We start from the raw sequence: 21,404 nt of genomic DNA, 5'->3' as shown, positions 1-21,404 counted from the left end.
TTTAAACACTTAATATTAGCTTCTGTATTTATCTCTTAGAGGATGAGTCGTAAATAGTTTGCAAACCAGCACTGGCCAGTAGACCATATTTTGAGTAGTATCAGTCTAGAAGGGAAGATAGAAATCAATCAACTAAGAACACAAATAATGACCCTAGATCAAATTTTACTAAGAGTTTTGATTAAAAACCATAAAATCCTTGCAGAGGAGACCAAGATAGCATTTCTGAAGAGATGAACTCTAAGCTGAGTGTAATGCATGAATGTGAATTAATCATGAAAAAGTATATTTTGACTAGAGTCTAATGAGAGGAGGAAACCATTCACAGAAACAGAACTAAATGTGCAAAAACCTTGCGGTGAGGAGGAGCTGACTATGTGTCTGGAATTGTGTTAAGCACTCTGTGTGTTTTCTCATTTAATCTCAACAGTCCTATAAGGTCATTCTTATCTTCCCACTCATGTTCTCTCTTTTAACATGTCTCCTTTATCTGTATTACAGATGAGGAAACTGAGGAGTAGAAATGTGAAATGACTTACTCAAAACACATTGCTAGCTAGTAAGGCATAGAGTTGGACTTGGATTCCAAGAGTACTTCAGGCCACCATCTTTCTTTTACCCACTGTGCTATGCTACTATCATATTTAATCCAAATAGTGCATTTTTCAACCCTGTAGCCATTTACTTCTTAGCAATCCTCAAGAGCCACCTTAATTTCACCGTCTTCCTTGGTAAAGCCAGAACCTATAATCAGCTTTGTCACACTCCCAAACATTTCTACTGAGAAAATGGATACAGAACCAGAACATTCAATGAAGGCTAGTAATAGACACCATAGCCATTTGTAGTACCTCTTAGAAGGAGAGGTATATGGCTTGTATCAGAATTAGGTCCATCTGTAAGTAATAAAAAACCTCAAAACAGTTGTTTCTTCAAGATTAAAATTTGTTTCTTTATCTTGTAAACTCCAAAGACAGGTAGTCCAGAACTCTCTTCCATGAAGTCATCAAGGCCCCAGGCTCCTTCTCTCTTGCTGTTCTGACATTCATAGCAAGTCATCTCATGATCCAAGATGACTGCTTAGGCTCTATATTAGCTTCCTAGGGCTACTGTAACAAAGTATAACAAACTGGGTGGCTTACAACAATGGAAAGTTATTGTTCCACAGTTCTGGAGGCTAAAAGTCTGAAATTAACAAGTATGGTCATATTATCTCTAAAAGACATAGGGGAGAGAATCCTCCTTCGCTTCTTCTAGCTTCTACCACTTGCTGGCATTCTCTGGTGTTCCTTAGCTTGTAGATGCATCACTCTGGTCTCTGCCCCTGTCATCACGTGGGTGTCTTCCCCTGCATGGCTCTACATAGTCTTCTTTCTGTGCCTGTTGATGTATCTTCACATGGCTTCTCCCTGTATGTCTATGTTCAAACTTTCCTCTTCCTATGAGGACAGCAGTCACACTGGATTAAGGCCTAACCTCATGACCTTATCTTCACTTGATTAAAACTGCAAAAAGTCTATTTCCAAACAAGGTTTCATTCACAGGTACTTGAGGTTAGAACTTCAACATATCTAATTATTATTTTTTAAAAGATAATTTATTGTCATCTTAGCTAATATATAGTGTATACAGTGTGATCTCGGTTTTTGGAGTAGATTCCTATGATTCATCACTTACATACAGCACCCAGTGCTCATCCCAACAAGTGCCCTCTTCAATGCCCATCACCCATTTTCCCCTCCCCCCACTCCCCATCAACCCTCAATTCTCTGTACTTAGGAGTCTCTTATGGTTTGCCTCCCTCTCTGTTTGAAATTATTTTTTTCTCCTCCCCTTCCCCCATGGTCTTCTGTTAAGTTTCTTAAATTCCACATGTAAATGAAAACATTGGAAAACTGTCTTTCTCTGAATGACTTATTTCACTTAGCATAATACCCTCCAGTCCATCCGTGTTGTTGCACATGGCAAGATTTCATTCTTTCTCATTGCCGAGTAGTATTCCATTATGTGTGTGTGTGTGTATATGTTGTGTGTGTGTGTGTATATATATATATATATATATATATACACACACACACAGATATATACACACACACACATACATACATACCACATCTTCTTTATCCATTCATCATGTATATATATATATATGTCACATGCATACATCACATGTGTGTATATATATATATACACATACATATATTATATTATATATATACATACATACATACCACATCTTCTTTATCCATTCATCATGTATATATATATATATGTCACATTCATACATCACATGTGTGTATATATATATATATATATACACATACATATATTATATTATATATATACATACATACATACCACATCTTCTTTATCCATTAATCAGTTGTTGGACATTCGGGCTCTTTCCATAATTTGGCTATCAGTATATCTTATTTTTGCAGGGAGGTACAATTTAACTCATAACAGGCTCCAACATCGTATTTACATTCCATCCTACAGAAGTAGTAAAGGAAGATGGAAACTATGCCTCTTTCCTTGAAGGGTTCTTTCTATATGGTACACAAATATTTTGCTTACACTGGTTGTATTCAGGTTCAGTGGAGGTTGGCCAGCTTTGTGTACAGCTAAATTGGAGGGTCTTTTATTAAGGAAGAAGGAATAAAACTGTATTGAGTGACAGTAAGCAGTGTCTGCCATCTGGTCTAAAATTGCTCTGCAAATTAGTTACACTTATTAGTTTCTTTGTCTATTGGACTGCAATGTTTGCTATTGTTACATAAAGTTACATATGCATATCACCTCTTCTAGACTGGGACAGAGATATATGGCTTCCTGGAAAGTTCTATCAAACCACTCTCATAGTGTGGTTGTATAACTTAGTGACGTGATCTTGAGCTAGTGAGTAAACTTCCCCAAGTCGCAATTCCCTCATTTATAAATTAAGGATAATACCTACCTCATATGAATGTTACATGGCTTATATAGTATATATGTGAAGCTCCTGGCATAAATAAGGTAGTTTATATCTACTTATTAAATATGAACCCAAGAAGGACAAGGTGGAGGGACAGAGAAAAGGAAGGAAGAAGGGAAAGAAAAAGATTTTTTCTGGATATAACATTCAGATGGAAAAAAAAAGGCCTTATGTGGGGAAAAATTTTCTTCAGTGTCCTTTTAAGTGAGTCATGGTTCTGAGAAAATATTGATCCATTGGCTCTCAGCAGTTCTTTTGATCCGATATAAATCCCACACAGTTTGAACTATTATTTGAGAATAATTCTCAGCCAGTCAAGCCAGAAAATAACCATTGATCAGATAATCTCACGTGACCATGTCAGGTGGCCGCTACTACTATGGCAGTTAACTCAGAGGAGTGGCCCAAATGACCCCTGTGTCATTGTGTACTTAGTGTGCTCAGCTTCTCCAGTAGACATTGTAGCAGATTCTGCTAGTGGCCCTCCATATCCAGTCCCCTCTCCTTTTCCATGTGGTTGAGTATTTAGCTGGAGCACATGACCAATGATTGCATTTCTCAGCCTCTCCTGCCACTGGGTGTGGCCATAGGATCAAACCAATGAATATGAGCGTAAGTAACATGTGCAACTTCTGGGTCATATACATATCTTTCCATGCATCTCCTTTCTCCTCCTGCTATCTGAGATGTGGAAATGATGTGGAGACCTCTTTGATGAGAGCAATTACAGGACAGAACACCAGGAGAACTTGAGCCCTGGGTTCCTAATACTATGGAGTTGCCACGTCAGCCCAATTTGGCTAAAACTTGGATTGCTACATGACTGTAAGTTATTTTGTTTAAACCACTAGTATTCTGGGTTTCATTATAGCCCTTGAACCTGTATCCTAAAAAATGAAAAATTTTGGGGTACCTGGGTGGCTCAGTTGGTTAAGCATCTGACTTCGGCTCAGGTCATGATTTCATGGTTCGTGAGTTCTAGCCTCACATAGGGCTCTGTGCTGACAGCTCAGAGCCTGGAGCCTGCTTAGGATTCTGTGCCTCCCTCTGCCCCTACCCTACTCACAGTCCATCTGTCTGTCTCCGCTCTCTCAAAAAAATAAAAACATTAAAATAAAAATAAAGAAATAAAGAACTAAAAATGCAAAATTTGTTACCTCAAAGTGGGCATTGGCTAAGTGTTACAAAGACATGCTGGAAAGCTGACTACCATACTATGCTGTGGAAGAATATTTGGAAAGCTGTCATCCGCAATAATTTGAAAATGGACTAAATGCTAATGGAGACCATAGCTCTACAAGAAAAGGTAAAAAAAGAAATCAGGATGTTGGAATGTATTAACTGCTTCTTTACATCCACCAGCAAAATTTGCAAGACAGATATAGATTCAGGCTGGATTGAGTCGATGACCTGCAGAAGTGGAATATAACTTTCCTAAGAGATCTGTCCACCTGGACCAGCAAATGTAGGTTGACTAAGCATGGAGTAATCTAGGAAAGGTTGAAGGAACCAATTGCTTCTGCAGGCCAAACTGTAACAGTGATAAAAGGTGGCTATCATCAGCAGGAGTGGCAAAAAGTTGGTTTTAGTTCCTTATTAGTCTCTACCATGCCTCTTAAGCAAGTCCAAAGAAAAATAATAATGCATTTTCAGGTTGATTTTTTTTTATTTAAAAATTGTTTTTTTAATGTTTATTTATTTTTGAGAGAGAGAGAGAAGGCGGGGGGAGGGGCAGAGAGAGAAGGAGACACAGAATCTGAAGTGGGCTCCAGGCTCTGAGCTGTCAGCACGGAGCCTGATGCGGGGCCCGAACTCATAGACTGTGAGATCATGACCTGAGCTGAAGTCAGATGCTTAACCGACTGAGCCACCTAAGTACCTCATGGCTGAATTTTTTCAACATTCAATAAAAGCATTATTACAAAACTTTAACAGTTTTTTTAATTGGCACACACAGTCTATGTAAAAAGAATGTGCTTACTGTGTAAACATAGCCTCAGGTCAATTCTCCTGGTTCAAAGATCTTTAAACCCAAGGGTGCAATCCCTAGGATACAGGAAGATGTCCCTGTGGGTACCTGGATTTTTATAACTTTAAGAGGGTCAGTGTATAGATCTTAAACTTTCATGTTTATCCTTTCTGAAAACTCATCTCCATGGAGTCATTATACTTCTCCTTTGCTACTTTTCTTTTCACTACCCTCTTTACCTACAACTCTAGCATACTGCAAATGTACAATACTTTATGATGCTTACAATAACTGTTGACTAGCACTAATGATAATCAGAAAACTTGTAATGAAATAGTTAGACCATGGTGATTATAGGGGAAAGAAACATTTAATGTCAATGTATATAGTCTTATTACAAAGAGATATTATAGAGGTGATTGATATGAGATGGAAAACATGAAATATATTACATTATACAATTCCACGAGGGAAGTGACAAAAAATAAGAACTTAAAGAGAAAAAGGAACTGCTAAAGACCTTGTTCATGTTTATTTTTGAATGAGTGATGGTGGCCTCAAATCATTTACACTCTTTTTGAGATATTTAAAAGAGCATTATACCCATTTTATTTTTAAAATGTCAAAATATACAATAGGTTAGAATTGCATCTTTTGCTACTTAGATTTTATGATGGAGATAATTTTTATATTTAGATTTAACAATGTTGGAGGGGCTTCACAGTATGTAAATGTTCTTGAATTGTATACTCAAGCAAAAATGTTTGAAGACCCCACTTCTATTCCCCATTGTAGTTGGATTATTGCCCATAAGCTCTTCCTATATAGCTTATGGACCCTCTGTTGCTCCTGAGCAAATAATGCCTTTGTTTGGAATTGCTGATGACTTCTGGATGGTTGCATATTGTCTATGGGAGCCAAATGAAATCAGCAGAAGTTTTGTCTGCATGAAATGTTGATAAAATTAAGTTTCAGACTTGGTTAAAACTATAGGCCTTTTAGTTTAGGTGCAAACAGTAACATTAGGTTATTTGAGGTGAAGAAATATACATAGAAACAAACAATGTATGCTTGTCTTTTTTCTTCTTTTGATGAGGCTTTCCTTTTCTTTCAGAAAAGGTTGAGAGTAGATTTTCTTATTCTTTCCATATTTGATACTGTCACATGGAGATAATCTTGGTTAAAAATTGTTATTCCAGATGCTTTTCATGTATCCAAAGCAAATACTAGTTTCCACTCCTTTGTATTTTTTCAAGTAAGACTGTTGGAGTTCCCAAATATGAACTGTATTCATTCTGCTATAGCTAGAAGGCTTGGCAAGTGTTTTCTAATGAAACATTGTATACCTTATTAGGTTTGTTACTTTTTTTTTTTTTTAACAAAGGAGATTGGGAAGAATAAATCAATGGAATGCTTTTAAAAACCCTTAGCTTGAGGGGCGCCTGAGTGGCTCAGTCGGTAGAGCGGCCGACTTCGGCTCAGGTCACCATCTCACAGTTCGTGGGTTCGAGCCCCGTGTCGGGCTCTGTGCTGATGGCTCAGAGCCTGGAGCCTGCTTCGGATTCTGTGTCTCCCTCTCTCTCTGCCCCTCCCCTGCTTCCACTCTCTGTCTCTCTGTCTCTCTCAAAAATAAGTAAAACATTAAAAAAAATTAAAAAAAAAACCAAAAAACCAAAAAAACCCCTTAAAAAAACCCTTAGCTTGATATTCTAACAAGGCAAAAAGTATTAGACTTGTACTAGCACACTGATTTTCTTTTTAAAATATAAGAGGATAGGGACTGAATATCATTTGAATAAAACTTTAATTTCTCTTTAACAGAAATTTCCTCTCCACCATTAGTTCATATTAATTATTCCTATTAATAGCTGAGAAAAAGACTATCAAGGTATGGTATAATTTGTCTTCTGACTGGAATATATTGATTTTCCACATTTTCTGCCAATTTGTTCTATTGAAATAGAAGGATTAAAACTTGCATTTATTTTACCTGTGAAGTTGGATTCTCAGTGAGGAATCCACCTAGCTAAATTTCTCTTGGAATTGCTTGTTCTACCCCTAGGAGATCTAGGGGTAGACATCCCCTCATGGTCTTATTTCTATAGAAAGGTTCACTTAAAAAATATGTTTATTTATTTATATTTAGAGAGAGAGCATGTTCACAAGTGGCAGAGGGGCAGAGAGTGAGGGAGAGAGAATCCCAAGCAGGGCTTTAGGAAGGAACTGGCTTTTCCCTAACATTAATGGGGACCAGGAGCAAAAGTGCAACGGTGGCCCTCATCTTGTGTGTTTAAATATTGGAAAAGCACAAAATAAGAAAACAAACTATTAAATAAAATATTTTCTATCTTCCTATCTTGACAAGTATAATTTACAACAACCTAGGGGATGAGATTTTAAGTTTTAAAATACTAGAACTCCTCAGAATTCCATAATGAAAACTGACTTTGTGGGGAGAGATGGTCTGTATCCTGTCCCTTTTCCATCAAGTACCACAAAGAGCTGTATATTGCATGTACATGGACGCTCCAGGAACTCATTTTCTCACCATCTGCCTTGAGCATGTTTGGGATTAGAGGGGCATATTTGCAGAACAGTTTGTCCCTCGGAAGACAGACCCAGGAATGAGGCTGCTGCAGGGCCTGGAAATAAACTCAGGCCCACTGAGGGTGGGGGTAGGGAATTCTGGGGCCTCAAGTGCCCCAACCATGTTCTAGAAAGGTCTATGTGGGCTCTGGAAAGGCACAGCTTTTGTTGTTGTTGTCGTTGTCACTATCACTGAAAATAAACTTTATTTTTTGGAGCAGTGTTAAGTCCATAGCATTGCTGAGCAGAAGGTACAGTGAGTCCCTATACACTTCCTGCCCTCACATATACATAGTGGAGGCAATGCATGTGTGGGAGCATTTCTTTTTAACCTCAGACTCCTTGTCTCATGGGGAAGATTGCAGTCGGGGAAGGACAGGAGTGGGGCCTTCTAAAGTTCTGAGTCTAGGAGCACCTGGGTGGCTCAGATGGTTAAGCATCTGACTCTTGGTCACGATCTCGTGGCTTCATGGGTTCAAGTCCCACATCAGGCTCTGTGCTGGTAGCATGAAGCCTGCTTGGGATTCTCTTTCTCCCTCTCTCTGCCCCTCTCCTTGTCTCTCTCTCTCTCTCTCAAATAAATTAATAAATTTTAAAAAATTAAAAAAAAATAAAGTTCTGAGTCTAGGGCAGATGTCCCTCTTTCTCGGGTCTAAGGACAGTATTGAAGAAGAATAAGGTAAATTAAACAAGAAACAAGAGAGAATGAATACCAGGCATCTTCAGTTCTTGGTTTTAGTCTCTTCCAAGGCTCTGTTATTTTTCTGTGCTCATTTTTGTTTGTTTGTTTTTACACTATGGCATTCTTATAAAACATTTCCCCATTTTTCTTAAGCTAGTTTTATATGATTTGTGCTGCTTGTAATCAATGAGACCTAACTAAGGAAACAAGGATATCCAACTAGGAGACTTTGGGCTGCCAACCCAATTAAAATTTTATTACCTGAATTTTTGTATTATAATGTGGTTACTTTACACAGTGATTTTATATCCACTTGGTAATCTCCACAATACCCTGGGAGGGAAGAATCACTGTTTTCATTTTGTAGATATAGGATGAAAGCTCAACTAACTTGCCCAGACTTCCAAACAAGATTTCCATGTGGTGAAGTAAGGAGACTTGTGTATATTGTCCTCCAGACATTGGTGTGCATGAGAAAGTGTATCAGCAGGTACTAATAGTAAACAGGGGGACACGTCTTCCCACAAAAACTGTTGGGAACAGGGTAAAGTACATCAAAACATCATTTGTATTCATTATTAAAGCAAGTATGATCCTTTTGAAATTTCCCTTGAAAAGAGTACAAATGGCAGGGGTGCCTGGGTGGCTCAGTTGGTTAAGCATCCGACTTCGGCTCAGGTCATGATCTCACTATCCATGAGTTCGAGCCCCACGTCGGGCTCTGTACTGACAGCTCAGAGCCTGGAGCCTGTTTTAGATTCCGTGTCTCCTCTCTCTCTGCCCCTCCCCTGCTCATGCTCTGTCTCTCTCTCTCTGTCAAAAGTAAATAAACATTAAAAAAAAAAAAAAGAGTGCAGATGGCAAGAATAAGAGAATTTGATTGTCGACATCTCTTCATTTGGCATCTTACACCAGGTGCTCAGCCAAAGGTACACTCTCTAAGTGTGAGTGTGCAAGATGGAAATGCAAGAACTCTTTTCTAGACTCAATAGGAAGTTGGGATGGGGAAGAGAGCAGGTATTAAATCTTTAACTAAGGTATGTGGGGGTTCCTCAGTTTTGGGAATCCACAAGTATCTGGTACTATTTCTGGTTACAGAATAGAAGCAATGGTATGATGTGTGAGCAGGGAACTCTTCTCTGGTTTTGAAAAGATGCCTCCCTGAAAATGGAGCTTTGCAGGTGCACAGAGAATAAGTCTGCTGAAAGTTAATAGCTCTTTTAGATAGCCCAAGAAAATGTGTGTGTGTGTGCGTGTGTGTCCCTCAAGCTAACTAATATAGTAAGTTTGGTATGAAAAAGGAGAGACCCCAGAAGGATAAGCACCAATGAAATAAATGGATAAAATTCAAAATTTGAAATTTTATTTTATTCTTAAATAAAATAAGAATTATTATAGTGCCTGGATACAGGCTAAGGAGGTTGGGACTCTGTTGGTGGGAATATGAATTGGTGCAGCCACTGCGGAAAACAGCTTGGAGGTTCCTCAAAAAAAAATGAAAATAGAAATACCGTATGATTTTTCACAGAACTAGAACAAACAATCCTAAAATTTGTGTGGAACCACAAAGACCCCAAATAGCTAAAATAATCTTGAGAAAGAAGAACGAAACTGGTAGTGTCACAGTCCCAGATTTCAAAATATACTGCAAAGCTGTAGTAATCAAAACAGTATGGTACTACTCTTCACCATAGAGAACAAAACTGATGGATACCAGAGGGGATGTGTGTGTGTTGCGGGGGGACTGGTTAAATAGGTGATGGGATTAAGGAGTACCCTTGTCATGATGAACACCAGATGTACGTAAGTGTTGAATCACTAAATTCTACCCCTGAAACTAATATTACATTGTGTTAACTAACTGGAATTTAAATAAAAACTTGGAAAGAAAATAAATAAATACATACATACATAAAAACAAACATCAAATAAACAAACAAACAAGACCAGTATGGTAGTGGCACAAAAATAGACACAGATCAATAGAACAGAACAGTCCAGAAATAAACCCACAATTTTATGGTTAAATAATCTATGACAAAAGAGGCAAGAATATTCAAGGGAGAAGACAGTTTCTGCCACAAATTGTGTTGGGAAAATTGGGCAGCTACATGCAGAAGAATGAAACTGGACCACTTTTTAATAAAAGGTTTATTTATTTATTTTGAGAGAGACAGAGAGAGAGAGAGAGAGTGTGTATGTGAGCAGGAGAGAGGCAGAGAGCAAGAGAAAGAGAGAATCTCAAAAAGGCTCCACGCTGTTAGTGCAGAGCCCGCTGCGGGGCTTGATCCCACAAACCACAAGATCATGACCTGAACTGAAATTCTGAGTCAGACGCTTAACTGACTGAGCCACACAAGCACCACTGGACCACTTTCTTATACCATACACAAAAATTAACTCAAAATGGATTGAAGACTTAAATGTGAGACCTGAAACCATAAAATTCCTACAAGAGGGGCGCCTGGGTGGTGCAGTCGGTTAAGCGTCCGACTTCAGCCAGGTCACGATCTCGAGGTCCGTGAGTTCGAGCCCCGCGTCAGGCTCTGGGCCGATGGCTCGGAGCCTGGAGCCTGTTTCCGATTCTGTGTCTCCCTCTCTCTCTGCCCCTCCCCCGTTCATGCTCTGTCTCTCTCTGTCCCAAAAATAAATAAAAAATGTTGAAAAAAAAAAATTTAAAATTCCTACAAGAAAACATAGGCAGTAATGTCTTTGACATCAGCTGTAAAAACTCTTTTCTAGCTATGTCTCCTTTGGCAAGGGAAACAAAAGCAAAAATAAACCATTGGGAATACACCAACATAAAAAGCTTTTGCATAGTGAAGGAAACCATCAACAAAACAGAAGACAACCTACTGAATGGGAGGACATATTTGCAAATGATGTATTTGATAAGAGGTTAATATCCAAAATAGATAAAGAACTTATACTACTCAACACCAAAAAACCTCACAAATAATTCAATTAAAAATGGACAGAGAACATGAATAGATTTTTTTCCAGAGAAGACATACAGATGGCTAACAGACAAATGAAAAGATGCTCAACGTCACTAATCACCAGGGAAATGGAAATAGAAACCACAATAAGATATTGCCTCACACCTGTCAGAATGGCTAAAATAAAAAACACAAGGAACAACAAGTGTTGGTGAGGATGTGGAGAAGAAGGAAGCCTTATACACTGTTGGTGGGAATTCAGATTGGTGCAGCCACTGTGGAAAGCAGCATGAGGGTTCCTCAAAAAATTACAAATAAAATTACCATATGATCCAGTAAATTCTACTACTGGGTATTTACCCAATGGAAAAAAAAACACAAATTCAAAAAGATATGTGCATATGTACATATACACACATATATGAAATTACATATAATGGAATATTACTCTGCCATAAAAAAGGATGAGATAGTGCCATTTGCAACAACATGGATGGATCTGGACTATATAATGCTAATGAAATAAATCAGAGAAAGACAATATTATACGATTTCACTCATATGCAGAATTTAAGAAACAAAACAACTGAACAAAGAAAAAAACAGACAAACAAAAACCCAAATACGTAAATATAGACAACAAACTGATGGTTGCCAGAGGGGAGGTGGGTGGTGGGATGGATGAAGTAGATAAAGAGTATTAAGAATACACTTCTCGTAATGTGCACTGAGTAATGTATAGAGTTGTTGAATCACATTGTACACCTGAACTAATGTAACATTGTATGTTATTTATACTTGAATAAAAAAATCAAACAAACAAAAAACTTCAGTCATAAACATGGCATCACAGACGTGGCTATTGATTAAATAGCAAAGAGCAGCTTCCTTGGAGCCCCTAGGTGAGGGTTCAGGAGCCAGCTTTGTGGTGTTAAGGGATAGAGAATGAAAATGATGGGGAAAGGGCCTGATAAACAGGCTTTGCTTATTTTGGGAACTGAAATTGTATGTGCTGAAGGAAGGAAGCATAGAAGCATACCAGTCACTTTAGTTTGGGAGGAAGGGAAATGGGAAGATCAGGCTCACATACATCAAATGTTACTCTATAAAGTAACTACCACTTACCTTCAAGTGTATGGTGGTAGGTGGGTTACTTCTCATGGTCTCAGGGGTTTGTATTTTTGGTGGCTTCCTTCGATCTATGCGGGGATGATACTGGTAGCAGCCCATTGCAAGATACTTACATCCAGACTCATCCATCACAGGCACTAATTGGAGCCTTTTCAGGATTCTGCACCCTGCACTCCTCAGCTTTCTAAATCCCATTCTCTACAACCTTTCAACACCATTATTCCTCCAATTCTGTGAGGGGCTCTAGACACTGGAGATAACATCAATTGGGTTGTGACTCTTGGACTTTTCAGTATAAAACCAAGAATACTCTCAAGTGGGCCATTACTCCTTTTCATTTTATCACCAGTCAAAAGTTTCTCAGTCTTCAAGGCTGCAGTTAGTGTCAACACAAAGGCTATGACCAAACTGTTAATTATGTTTTTTTTGTTTGGCTTTATTCACCTTTTTATTGTCCCCACTAGGATATGAATTAGAAATTTGGAGTCAGACCTTATTTGCTGTCAATTGCTCAAGTAACTTGTTAGTCTATTAAAATAACTCAAACTAAGCAGATTTTGTAAATATTTAAGAAGATGAAGATTATCAAAGACATTCAAGAGATTCCCTATTGTAAATGGTACATACTAATGTGCTATATGTAATATATATATATATATATATTTTTATATATATATATATTTATATATATATATATATATATATATATATATATATATATATATAATGTACTATATAAAGATCCATGTAGACCTTGTTCCTTATTTTAGGAGGTTGTAATCACAGATGGACCTGAAAGAAATTTTCAATTTTTATAAATTAATACAAACTAGAGAATATGGGCTTTGAAAAAAAAGTTCTTTAATCTATCAAAAAGACACTGAGATTTCAGGGCTTTGTTTGATGATAAGAATAGAATTACACAATATTGTATGAATATGTGGATGTGTGTGTACCAAGGTATTTACTTATACTTAAATACCTTGTTCAGGTATTACTTATACCCTCCGAAAATAATAATCAGCCTTAATTGGGTGTTCATTATGTGTTGGGTAGAATTCTAAATGCTTTATTTATATTATCTCATTTAATTCATACAACACAAAAGTTGGGCATTTTTTTTCTCAATTTAGAGATGAGGAAACTGAGGTTCACAAGGACGAGATAATTTGGCCAAGATTAGATAGTAGATGATAATTAAATTTTTTTTTTTTACATTTATTTATTTTTGAGACAGAGAGAGACACAGCATGAACGGGGGAGGTGCAGAGAGAGAGGGAGACACAGAATCAGAAGCAGGCTCCAGGCTCTGAGCCATCAGCCCAGAGCCCGATGGGGGGCTCGAACTCGCGGACCGCGAGATCGTGACCTGAGCTGAAGTCGGACGCTTAACTGACTGAGCCACCCAGGCGCCCCGATAGTAGATGATAATTAATTGGTAGGCTTCTTAGACCTTCAGACAGAGGTCAAGCAGACTCCAAATTCCTCATATAACGCAGTCCAACTGTCAAGTATAGATGTATTCAATATTAGGTAGAACTGTTGGATGCAAAGGTGATACTTTAGGCTCATTTTTGTCTGAGCCTACTCTGGCCTTCTTTAGTGTTTCCTTCTAGTTCTGTCACCCTAGGCAGGTATGGGTCCTCACGACCTTGAACTGCCTGGCCTGCATCTATGTTTCCCAGATTGTGTGCTATTTTCCACTTGCAGCAGATTCGTCTGGACTGTTTGGAGTCTACCACAAATCTACTGAATTTTAATCTCTAGGAGAGAGATCTGAGAATCTGCATCTCATTGAGTCATTCCAAATGATTCTTATGCACACTAGCTACTGCGAGTCTTCAGGTCGATGTTAAATTTTGCCACACCTAACTTGTACAATATTTGAGGAGTAAGAGCTAGGAATGGGGATAAGAGGATGAGGAGGTGGAGATACATTACATATTAAATGTACATAAATGCATACAGAAGCACCCCAGATTTCTCATGTTCATTTTGTCACACCCTTAGCAATCTAGAACCCAGATGCAGAATATAAATTAGAAATAAATTAGAAATAAATAAATTCAGAAATAAATTAGAAACCCGACAACAGCAACAAACCAGAGTTTCCCTAATTGGTAGCAAGGCTGACCAAAGTGAGCCCAGATACTTTATTTCAAATAAGGGTCTGGAGCCACCCTTGAAAGAGAGCCTGCCTTTTTAGAACTGTAAAATCCCATTTGTAAAATTTCACAAACTAGGCTACTTAGTGTCCTCTGCGAAACAGCAGCCCTTTGCATGTTGACAATGATACAGATTAGAAGAAGTTAAGAAGAAAGATGGTGACCTGAAGAAGGTTGCCTGTGCAGAGAAAGCAGGCAGCAGAAGTAGGGGCTTCACCGAATAAAGAGGTGTTCAGTTAGGTCAGCAAGAAGAAAACATCCTACTTGTCTCAGCGATCACTGAGGGAAGGCACACAAGAGTGGATGCTTTACATTAATGGTTCCAAATCTCAGCTGCCGTTTGGTTGAAACTTTGGATGCATCTTTGACTTGCGTCTTTCTCCCATACCATCTATGTATTCTGTCAACAAATCCTCCCATTGCTCCTGCCTTCAACATATATCTAGAACTCAACTACTTCTTACCACCGCCACTACTGCCCCAATCCATGTCACCATCATCTCTCTCTTGGATTGTTGAAACAAACTGCTATATGGTCTTCTGGAATTTGTCCTTGACACTTAAAGTCTATTCTCAATATAGCAGCTGCAGTGATCTGGTAAAAACAAGTTAGCTTGCATTACTTCTCTGCATAAAACTTTCAATGGCTTACCATCTCTTGGAGAATAAATTCAAAGTCCTTCCTTTAAGCTAAGGCCCCTTACAACAATCGAAGCCCCCATCATCTCCTTCAGCTAATCTCATTCTACTTTCCTACTTGATCCCTCTGACCTTATACAGTAGCCATCCTGCTGTACCTTGAACAGGCACCTCAGAGCTGAAGCACTTGTTTCCTTCCTGGAACGTTGGACACCTATTTTTAGCTTTACTCAAAATTTTCCAAGTGAAAAATTCCCTGACATCCTATTTCAAATGACAGTCCTCTTAACACATCTTATCCACCATCTCTGCTTTATTGTTCTGCATGATACTTATCTAATTACTCTGGATGAGAAATGAGGCTGGCCTAGGAGTCCTGACTTTTCCTCTTTGTGACCTCTTTGTGATCACTGTGTACTACCGATTCAGGTGGGACCTATTGGTGTGGGGACGCTTTGAAGGATTGCTTTATGGAGTCTCAATTGGAGATAGGAGGCAATAGCCCCCTGTGGAGGTCATTTACATAACAATACCTCTTCATTCACTGAACCAGAGTTTGAACAGAGAAAAATTGAGAAACACGCATCTGATAGCTTCACTCTCCTCTTCTTCTCCCCCCTTCCCCCCATAATTTCCCAGGCCAAAGAAGAGGATGGCTTCTTTATTTTCCCTATGTAAAACTCTATAGTCAATCCTTCAAACTCTATGGTTTACCCCAAATCAGGCCTACCACTTGTTTTTGTATGGCCCATAGGCTAAGAATGTGTTTTTTTCTTTTTAAATGGTTGGGGAAAAACTCCAATAATAACATTTTGTGACATGTGAAAATTGTATAAAATTCAAATTTCAGTGTCCATAAATAAAGTTTTATTGAAAAATAGCCATGCCCATTCATTATGTATTGTCTATGGCAGTTTTGTCTCACAGTGGCAGAATTGAGTAGTTGCCACAGAGACTGTATGATCTATAAAGCCCAAAATGTTTACTCTCTGGCCCCTTACATAAAAAAGTTTGTTGACCTCTGATATAGTAAAACATCTCTCTGACTCAGGATAGAAAGAATTTCTTAAGACATGAAAAGCACTGGGGGCACCTGGGTGGCTCAGTTGGTTGAGCATCCAACTTCGGCTCAGGTCATGATCTCACATTTGTGGGTTCAAGCCCTGCGTTGGGCTCTGTGTTGACAGCTCAGAGCCTGGAGCCTGCTTTGGATTCTGTGTCTCCCTCTCTTTCTTCCCCTCCCCTGCTTGTGCTCTGTCTCTCAAAAAATAAAATAAAAAGTGTTAAAAAAGAAAAGGCATGAAAAGCACTAGTCAGTCACAAAGGAAAAGATTGATGAATTAAATTATGGTAATATTAATTCTGGATGGAGATTAGGACAGGACAAGGAAGAGAGAAAAGGAATAACCAAATAAAGAGATGATATTTAAACTGAACGCTGAAAATTTTTAAGCACACATAACTGTTTGTGCAGCTCTTTAAAAGCCCAAAATACATGCAGAGTATAGATGACAATTTCTTTCTTAAAAAGATGATTTAAATGCATAGTTAAAGCTTTTCTTTTCACTTTAAAGAAAGAAAAGATCAGAAACTTTTTCTACATAAAAATCATAGCAATTGTCAAATTTTTCAGAACTTAAGAGCAGATTTTATATATCTGCCATTAACACTACTGTGGGCACTGGATTGCTCTTTCCAAGTGGGATATATTGCTGCCTGGTACTTTCAGGAACTGACCTGGGGGTTCCCCAGTATGACCTCAGGAACTACATCTTAAACCTAGAAAGAGAAAAATTGCCAGGAAATATTGTCAGCTTGTTCAGGAATTTGGAAATACTTGGGGGTTCCTTATGTAAATAAACCATGATCTATTTGTTTTTTTAATTTTTTTATTTTTTTTAACGTTTATTCATTTTTTGTGAGACAGAGAGAGACAGAGCATGAATGGGGAAGGGCAGAGAGAGAGGGAGATACAGAATCCAAAGCAGGCTCCAGGTTCCGAACTGACAGCATAGAGCCTGACACGGGGCTTGAACTCACAGACTGTGAGATCATGACCTGAGCCGAAGTCAGATGCTTAACTGACTGAGCCACCCAGGCGCCCCAACCATGATCTATTTGTCATGACATATGTCTTCTAAAAGGTTTATAGTTTTGCCTTCCACCTTTAAGATTTTTACCTAATTTGATTTTGTGTATAACTAGATGACCAATTTTCCTAGTGGCGTATATGGAATAGTTCATCCTTTCATAGCCTTCTCTAAAGTCTGCTCTGCCATAAATTAAGAATCCATTTTTATATGGAATCTATCGAGTCCTTTGACTCTGGTGTATTTGTCTTTTCTTATGCCAGCATCTCACTGTCTTTATTACTACACCATTATAATAAATCTCTAGATTTTGTAGGCAGTTCTCTCTGATCTTTTCTTTTTTAGAAATGTCTTGGCTCTCTGTGATCCTTTAAGTTTCCATATAAGTTTTAAAGTGATTTTGTCAAATAGTATCAAGAACATGTTTGGGGGGTTCCTGAGTGGCTTAGTCAGTTGAGCTACTGACTCTTGATTTTGGCTCAGGTCATGATCCCAGGGTCATGGAATCAAATCCAGCATTGGGCTCCATGGTCAGCTTAAGATTCTTTCTCCCCCTCTGCCCCTTCCCTGCTCCCATGCTCGCTCTCTCTCTCTCTCTCTCTCTCTCAAAAAAAAAAAAAAAAAAAAGGAAAAACAAAGAAAGAAAGATGAACACATTTGGGATTTTGATCACCATAACTTTGACTTTTAAGAGGAATTTGTAGATGTTGGCACTTTTATATTAGGACTTCCTGTTTCTTTTAAACTTTTTTATTATGAAAAATTATCCACCACCCAACTTTAATGAACATCAACATTTTGACATGTTTGCTTCATCAATCCTGTGATTACTTTTGCTGAAGTATTTCAAAGTAAGTCTCAGAACCACATCACTTCGATCCCTAAATATATCAATATCCATCTCAAAAAAGGAGAAGTATATTCTCACACCACCCCATGCCATTATCGTATCTCATATAATTGTAAATAAATTTTATTATGACCTAACATTCAGTTCACATTCAAATTTCCTCAACTATCTAAAAATGTCTTTTTTGCAGTTGATTGAATTAGGATCCAAGTAAGGTACTCTCACTATATTTGGTTACTAAATCTTTTAGATTATTTCTTTAAATTTTTTTCAAGTTTATTTATATATTTTGAGAGAGAAAGAGAGAGGGCACAAGCAGGGGAGAGGCAAAGAGAGAGAGAATCCTAAGCAAGCTCAGAACTGTCAGTGCAGAGGCACATGTGGGCTCAAACTCATGAACGTTGTGGTCTGAGCCCAAACCAAGAAGGCGGCTTCACCGACTGAGACACCCAGGTGCCCCTAGGTTATTTCTAATGTAGAACTGTCTTCTCACCTTTGTTTTTTCCTGCTATTGACTTGTTGAAGAAACTGGACCAGGTGTCCTGGGGGATTCTGCATTCGACACATTTCTTCCTAGGATGTCCTTTAATTTGTTTCTCTATCTGTAGTATTTCCTACAGAATGGAATTTAGATGTAGAAACTTGGAATTCGTTTTAAATTGAATTTGTCAAGAATATACCATAGATAATTCTGCATATTTCTTTCACATGCGGTATTTTCTATTACATCCCATCAGATGACATATAATGCCAGGCCATTTCACTTTAATATTATTAAGACTGCTCTATAGGTGCAAGTGGTAATAGCTTGATCTCTTCATTCCATAGTTTGCCATCAACCATTAATCTAATGTTATTACCTCCATCGATGACCATATCCTGAACCAGTTAGCTAATTACAATTTGTAAATGGCAATTTTCTTTTTTTTTTTTAAAGTTTATTTCTATTTTTGAGAGAGAGAGAGAGAGAGAGAGAGAGAGAGAGAGAATATGCAAGCTGGGGAAGGGGCGGAGAGAAAGGAAGGGAGAGAGAACCCTAAGCAGGCTCCGCACCATCAGCGCGGAACTCTATGCGGCTCAAATTCAGGAACCGTAAGATCAAGACCTGAGCTGTAGTGGGAAGCTTAACCGACCACCCAGGCGCTCCTATAAATGGCAGTTTTCTAATTCTACATTTTATCTGCATTTATTAACTGGTATTATTGATGAATAGATTCACCTGTCTCATCCACCAAAGATATTTAGTTACTCTGAAATATAATTCATCCAGGAAAGGCAGGATAAAATGCATAATTCTCCTTTCGTTATGAATTTACGGAGTAAAGATTCGGTGCTCTGAGAAATTTCAATAGTATCTCATGGGTTCTGTTTTGTTTTACTGTCCATTTCTTCCCCCCACTTTTAAAAAAGCATCATCATTAATTTATTATCAACTCTAATATGTTCAGGTGGGGTTTTTAAAGAATATTTAAAAAAATTTTTTAACCTTTATTTATTTGAGAGACAGAGTGTGAGCGGGGGAGGGGCAGAGAGGGAGGGAGACACAGAATCTGAAACAGGCTCCAGGCTCTGAGGTGTTAGCACAGAGCCCAAAGTGGGGCCTGAACCGATGAACTATGAGATCATGACCTGAGCGGAAGTGGGTGCTTAACCGACTGAGCCAGCCAGGTACCCCAAATATGTCCATGTGTTTTACCAAATTGCCAGATTTGGCCTAGAGGCCATAGCCTATTAGTTCTTGATCTAGATGGTGGGTATTCCATACACCTGATTCCCCGGGGGTGGGGGTAGGGGGTAGGGAGAAGAGCACAGAGAAAAGCCCCTAACTGATCCACAAAGGATATCCAGCATATGAAAAAAATAATAAGACTTGTTATTTGAAGCCATTAAGATTCTCTTTCAAGTTAAAGCATAACCTAGTCCAATCTGATACACTAATTTTATTTTTACACAGTAAGGCAGCAGTGAATAACTAGAAGACAAGAGTTAGTGGAAAGAGAAAAGGAAAGGGAAGCTGAGAAAGGACCAGGAGTTTGGACTGAAAGTTAAAGAGCTCATTAAAATTTTGACAGATTGTTCATTCTTTTCATCTAAACTCCGTATCGTTAAATTCCAATCATCTGCCTTTTTGCATGTTGAACAACATATCTTCTACTCTTTCTGGGATGCTGGAATGTTGATTGTTTCAAATCATTTTTTTTAAAAAAGAAAGTCCTGGAAAGATTTTTAAGTAAATCTGAAAACTGCGTCAGAAAGTCAGGAAGGCCAAAATAAGGAGCTCTGTGAAGAGACATTCCATCAACAAAAATATCTCTTCTCTACTCTGCCATGGCAACTCCAAAATAGTAAAGAATATGTAATATGTGGTATCCTTATTTGAACCAGGATGCTGAGAATTGTGCAGCCAGCAAATGTCTATTTTGGTGGCAAGCAGGGGCAGATTCTGAAGACACTGTACTGATTCTGTAGCATTGCTTGAGCGTTCCCGGTTGTTTGTGGCTGGATTCCAGAGATGCTCAATGTATCCACTTTCCAACAGCTTAGAACTGTATATTCACCTTGTGCATCTTTGTAATTGTTGGAGCCCTGATTCTAACACGGTTTGTGTGTGTTAAAAAACCTTTTTCTTTGGACGTGCCAGAGCAGGAAAGAGAAGAGATGTTTGCGGTGATAAAGGTTGCACTTGTTAGAGGCTCTTGCCCTAGAAATGTTGGTGAGGAAACAGTCCTTATTTGATCATTTCTGGGGTGAGGAAAATGAAAATAAGTTGTGTGCACAGGCTCTAATTCCCTCAGGGCAGCTGAGTGGGAGAGAGAGGCTCTCTGGAAAACCTACAGTTTATTCTTACAAAACAATGTGGCCTCTAAGAGGTTGAAAACATTTGGAGAAAGTACAGAAATGAAAAGCATTATTGTGTGAAGTTCAAAATCTCAAGAAAAAAAAAAGGTGTTCTATAAAAGCTTCAGACTTTACTTTTTGTCTTGGAAATCCTCCGGCCTACAATAATATGATTTGTTTAAAATATGGCACTTAAATATTTAAATGTAGCAGGCCCTATGTGTTTAATTTCTTTGTTTAACTGATGCATAGTTTCCCAACTATGTAGTGACTGGTATAAAGTGTTCTATATTTATGTGGTTCAGCTTTCCAGAATATTTGGATACTGGCCTTAAATACGTACAGTATCATTCCTTTGCAGCAGTTTTGACAATGCCCAAATACATTAACGTTATACCTCCATAGTCTGCTTTTCTGAAGCATGGTTAAGGATGTGAAAAGTAAATTAAATTGTCAAGTAGTTTATCAAAAATTCAGGGACCATAGAGAAGTACAAAGTTGAATTTCCATTTCACTATGTAGAATGTCAGATGCCTGGTAA

The sequence above is a fragment of the Neofelis nebulosa genome, chromosome 8, assembly GCF_028018385.1.
Source record: "Neofelis nebulosa isolate mNeoNeb1 chromosome 8, mNeoNeb1.pri, whole genome shotgun sequence".
Lineage (NCBI taxonomy): Eukaryota > Metazoa > Chordata > Mammalia > Carnivora > Felidae > Neofelis > Neofelis nebulosa.
Note: the sequence above shows the minus strand (reverse complement) of the source record.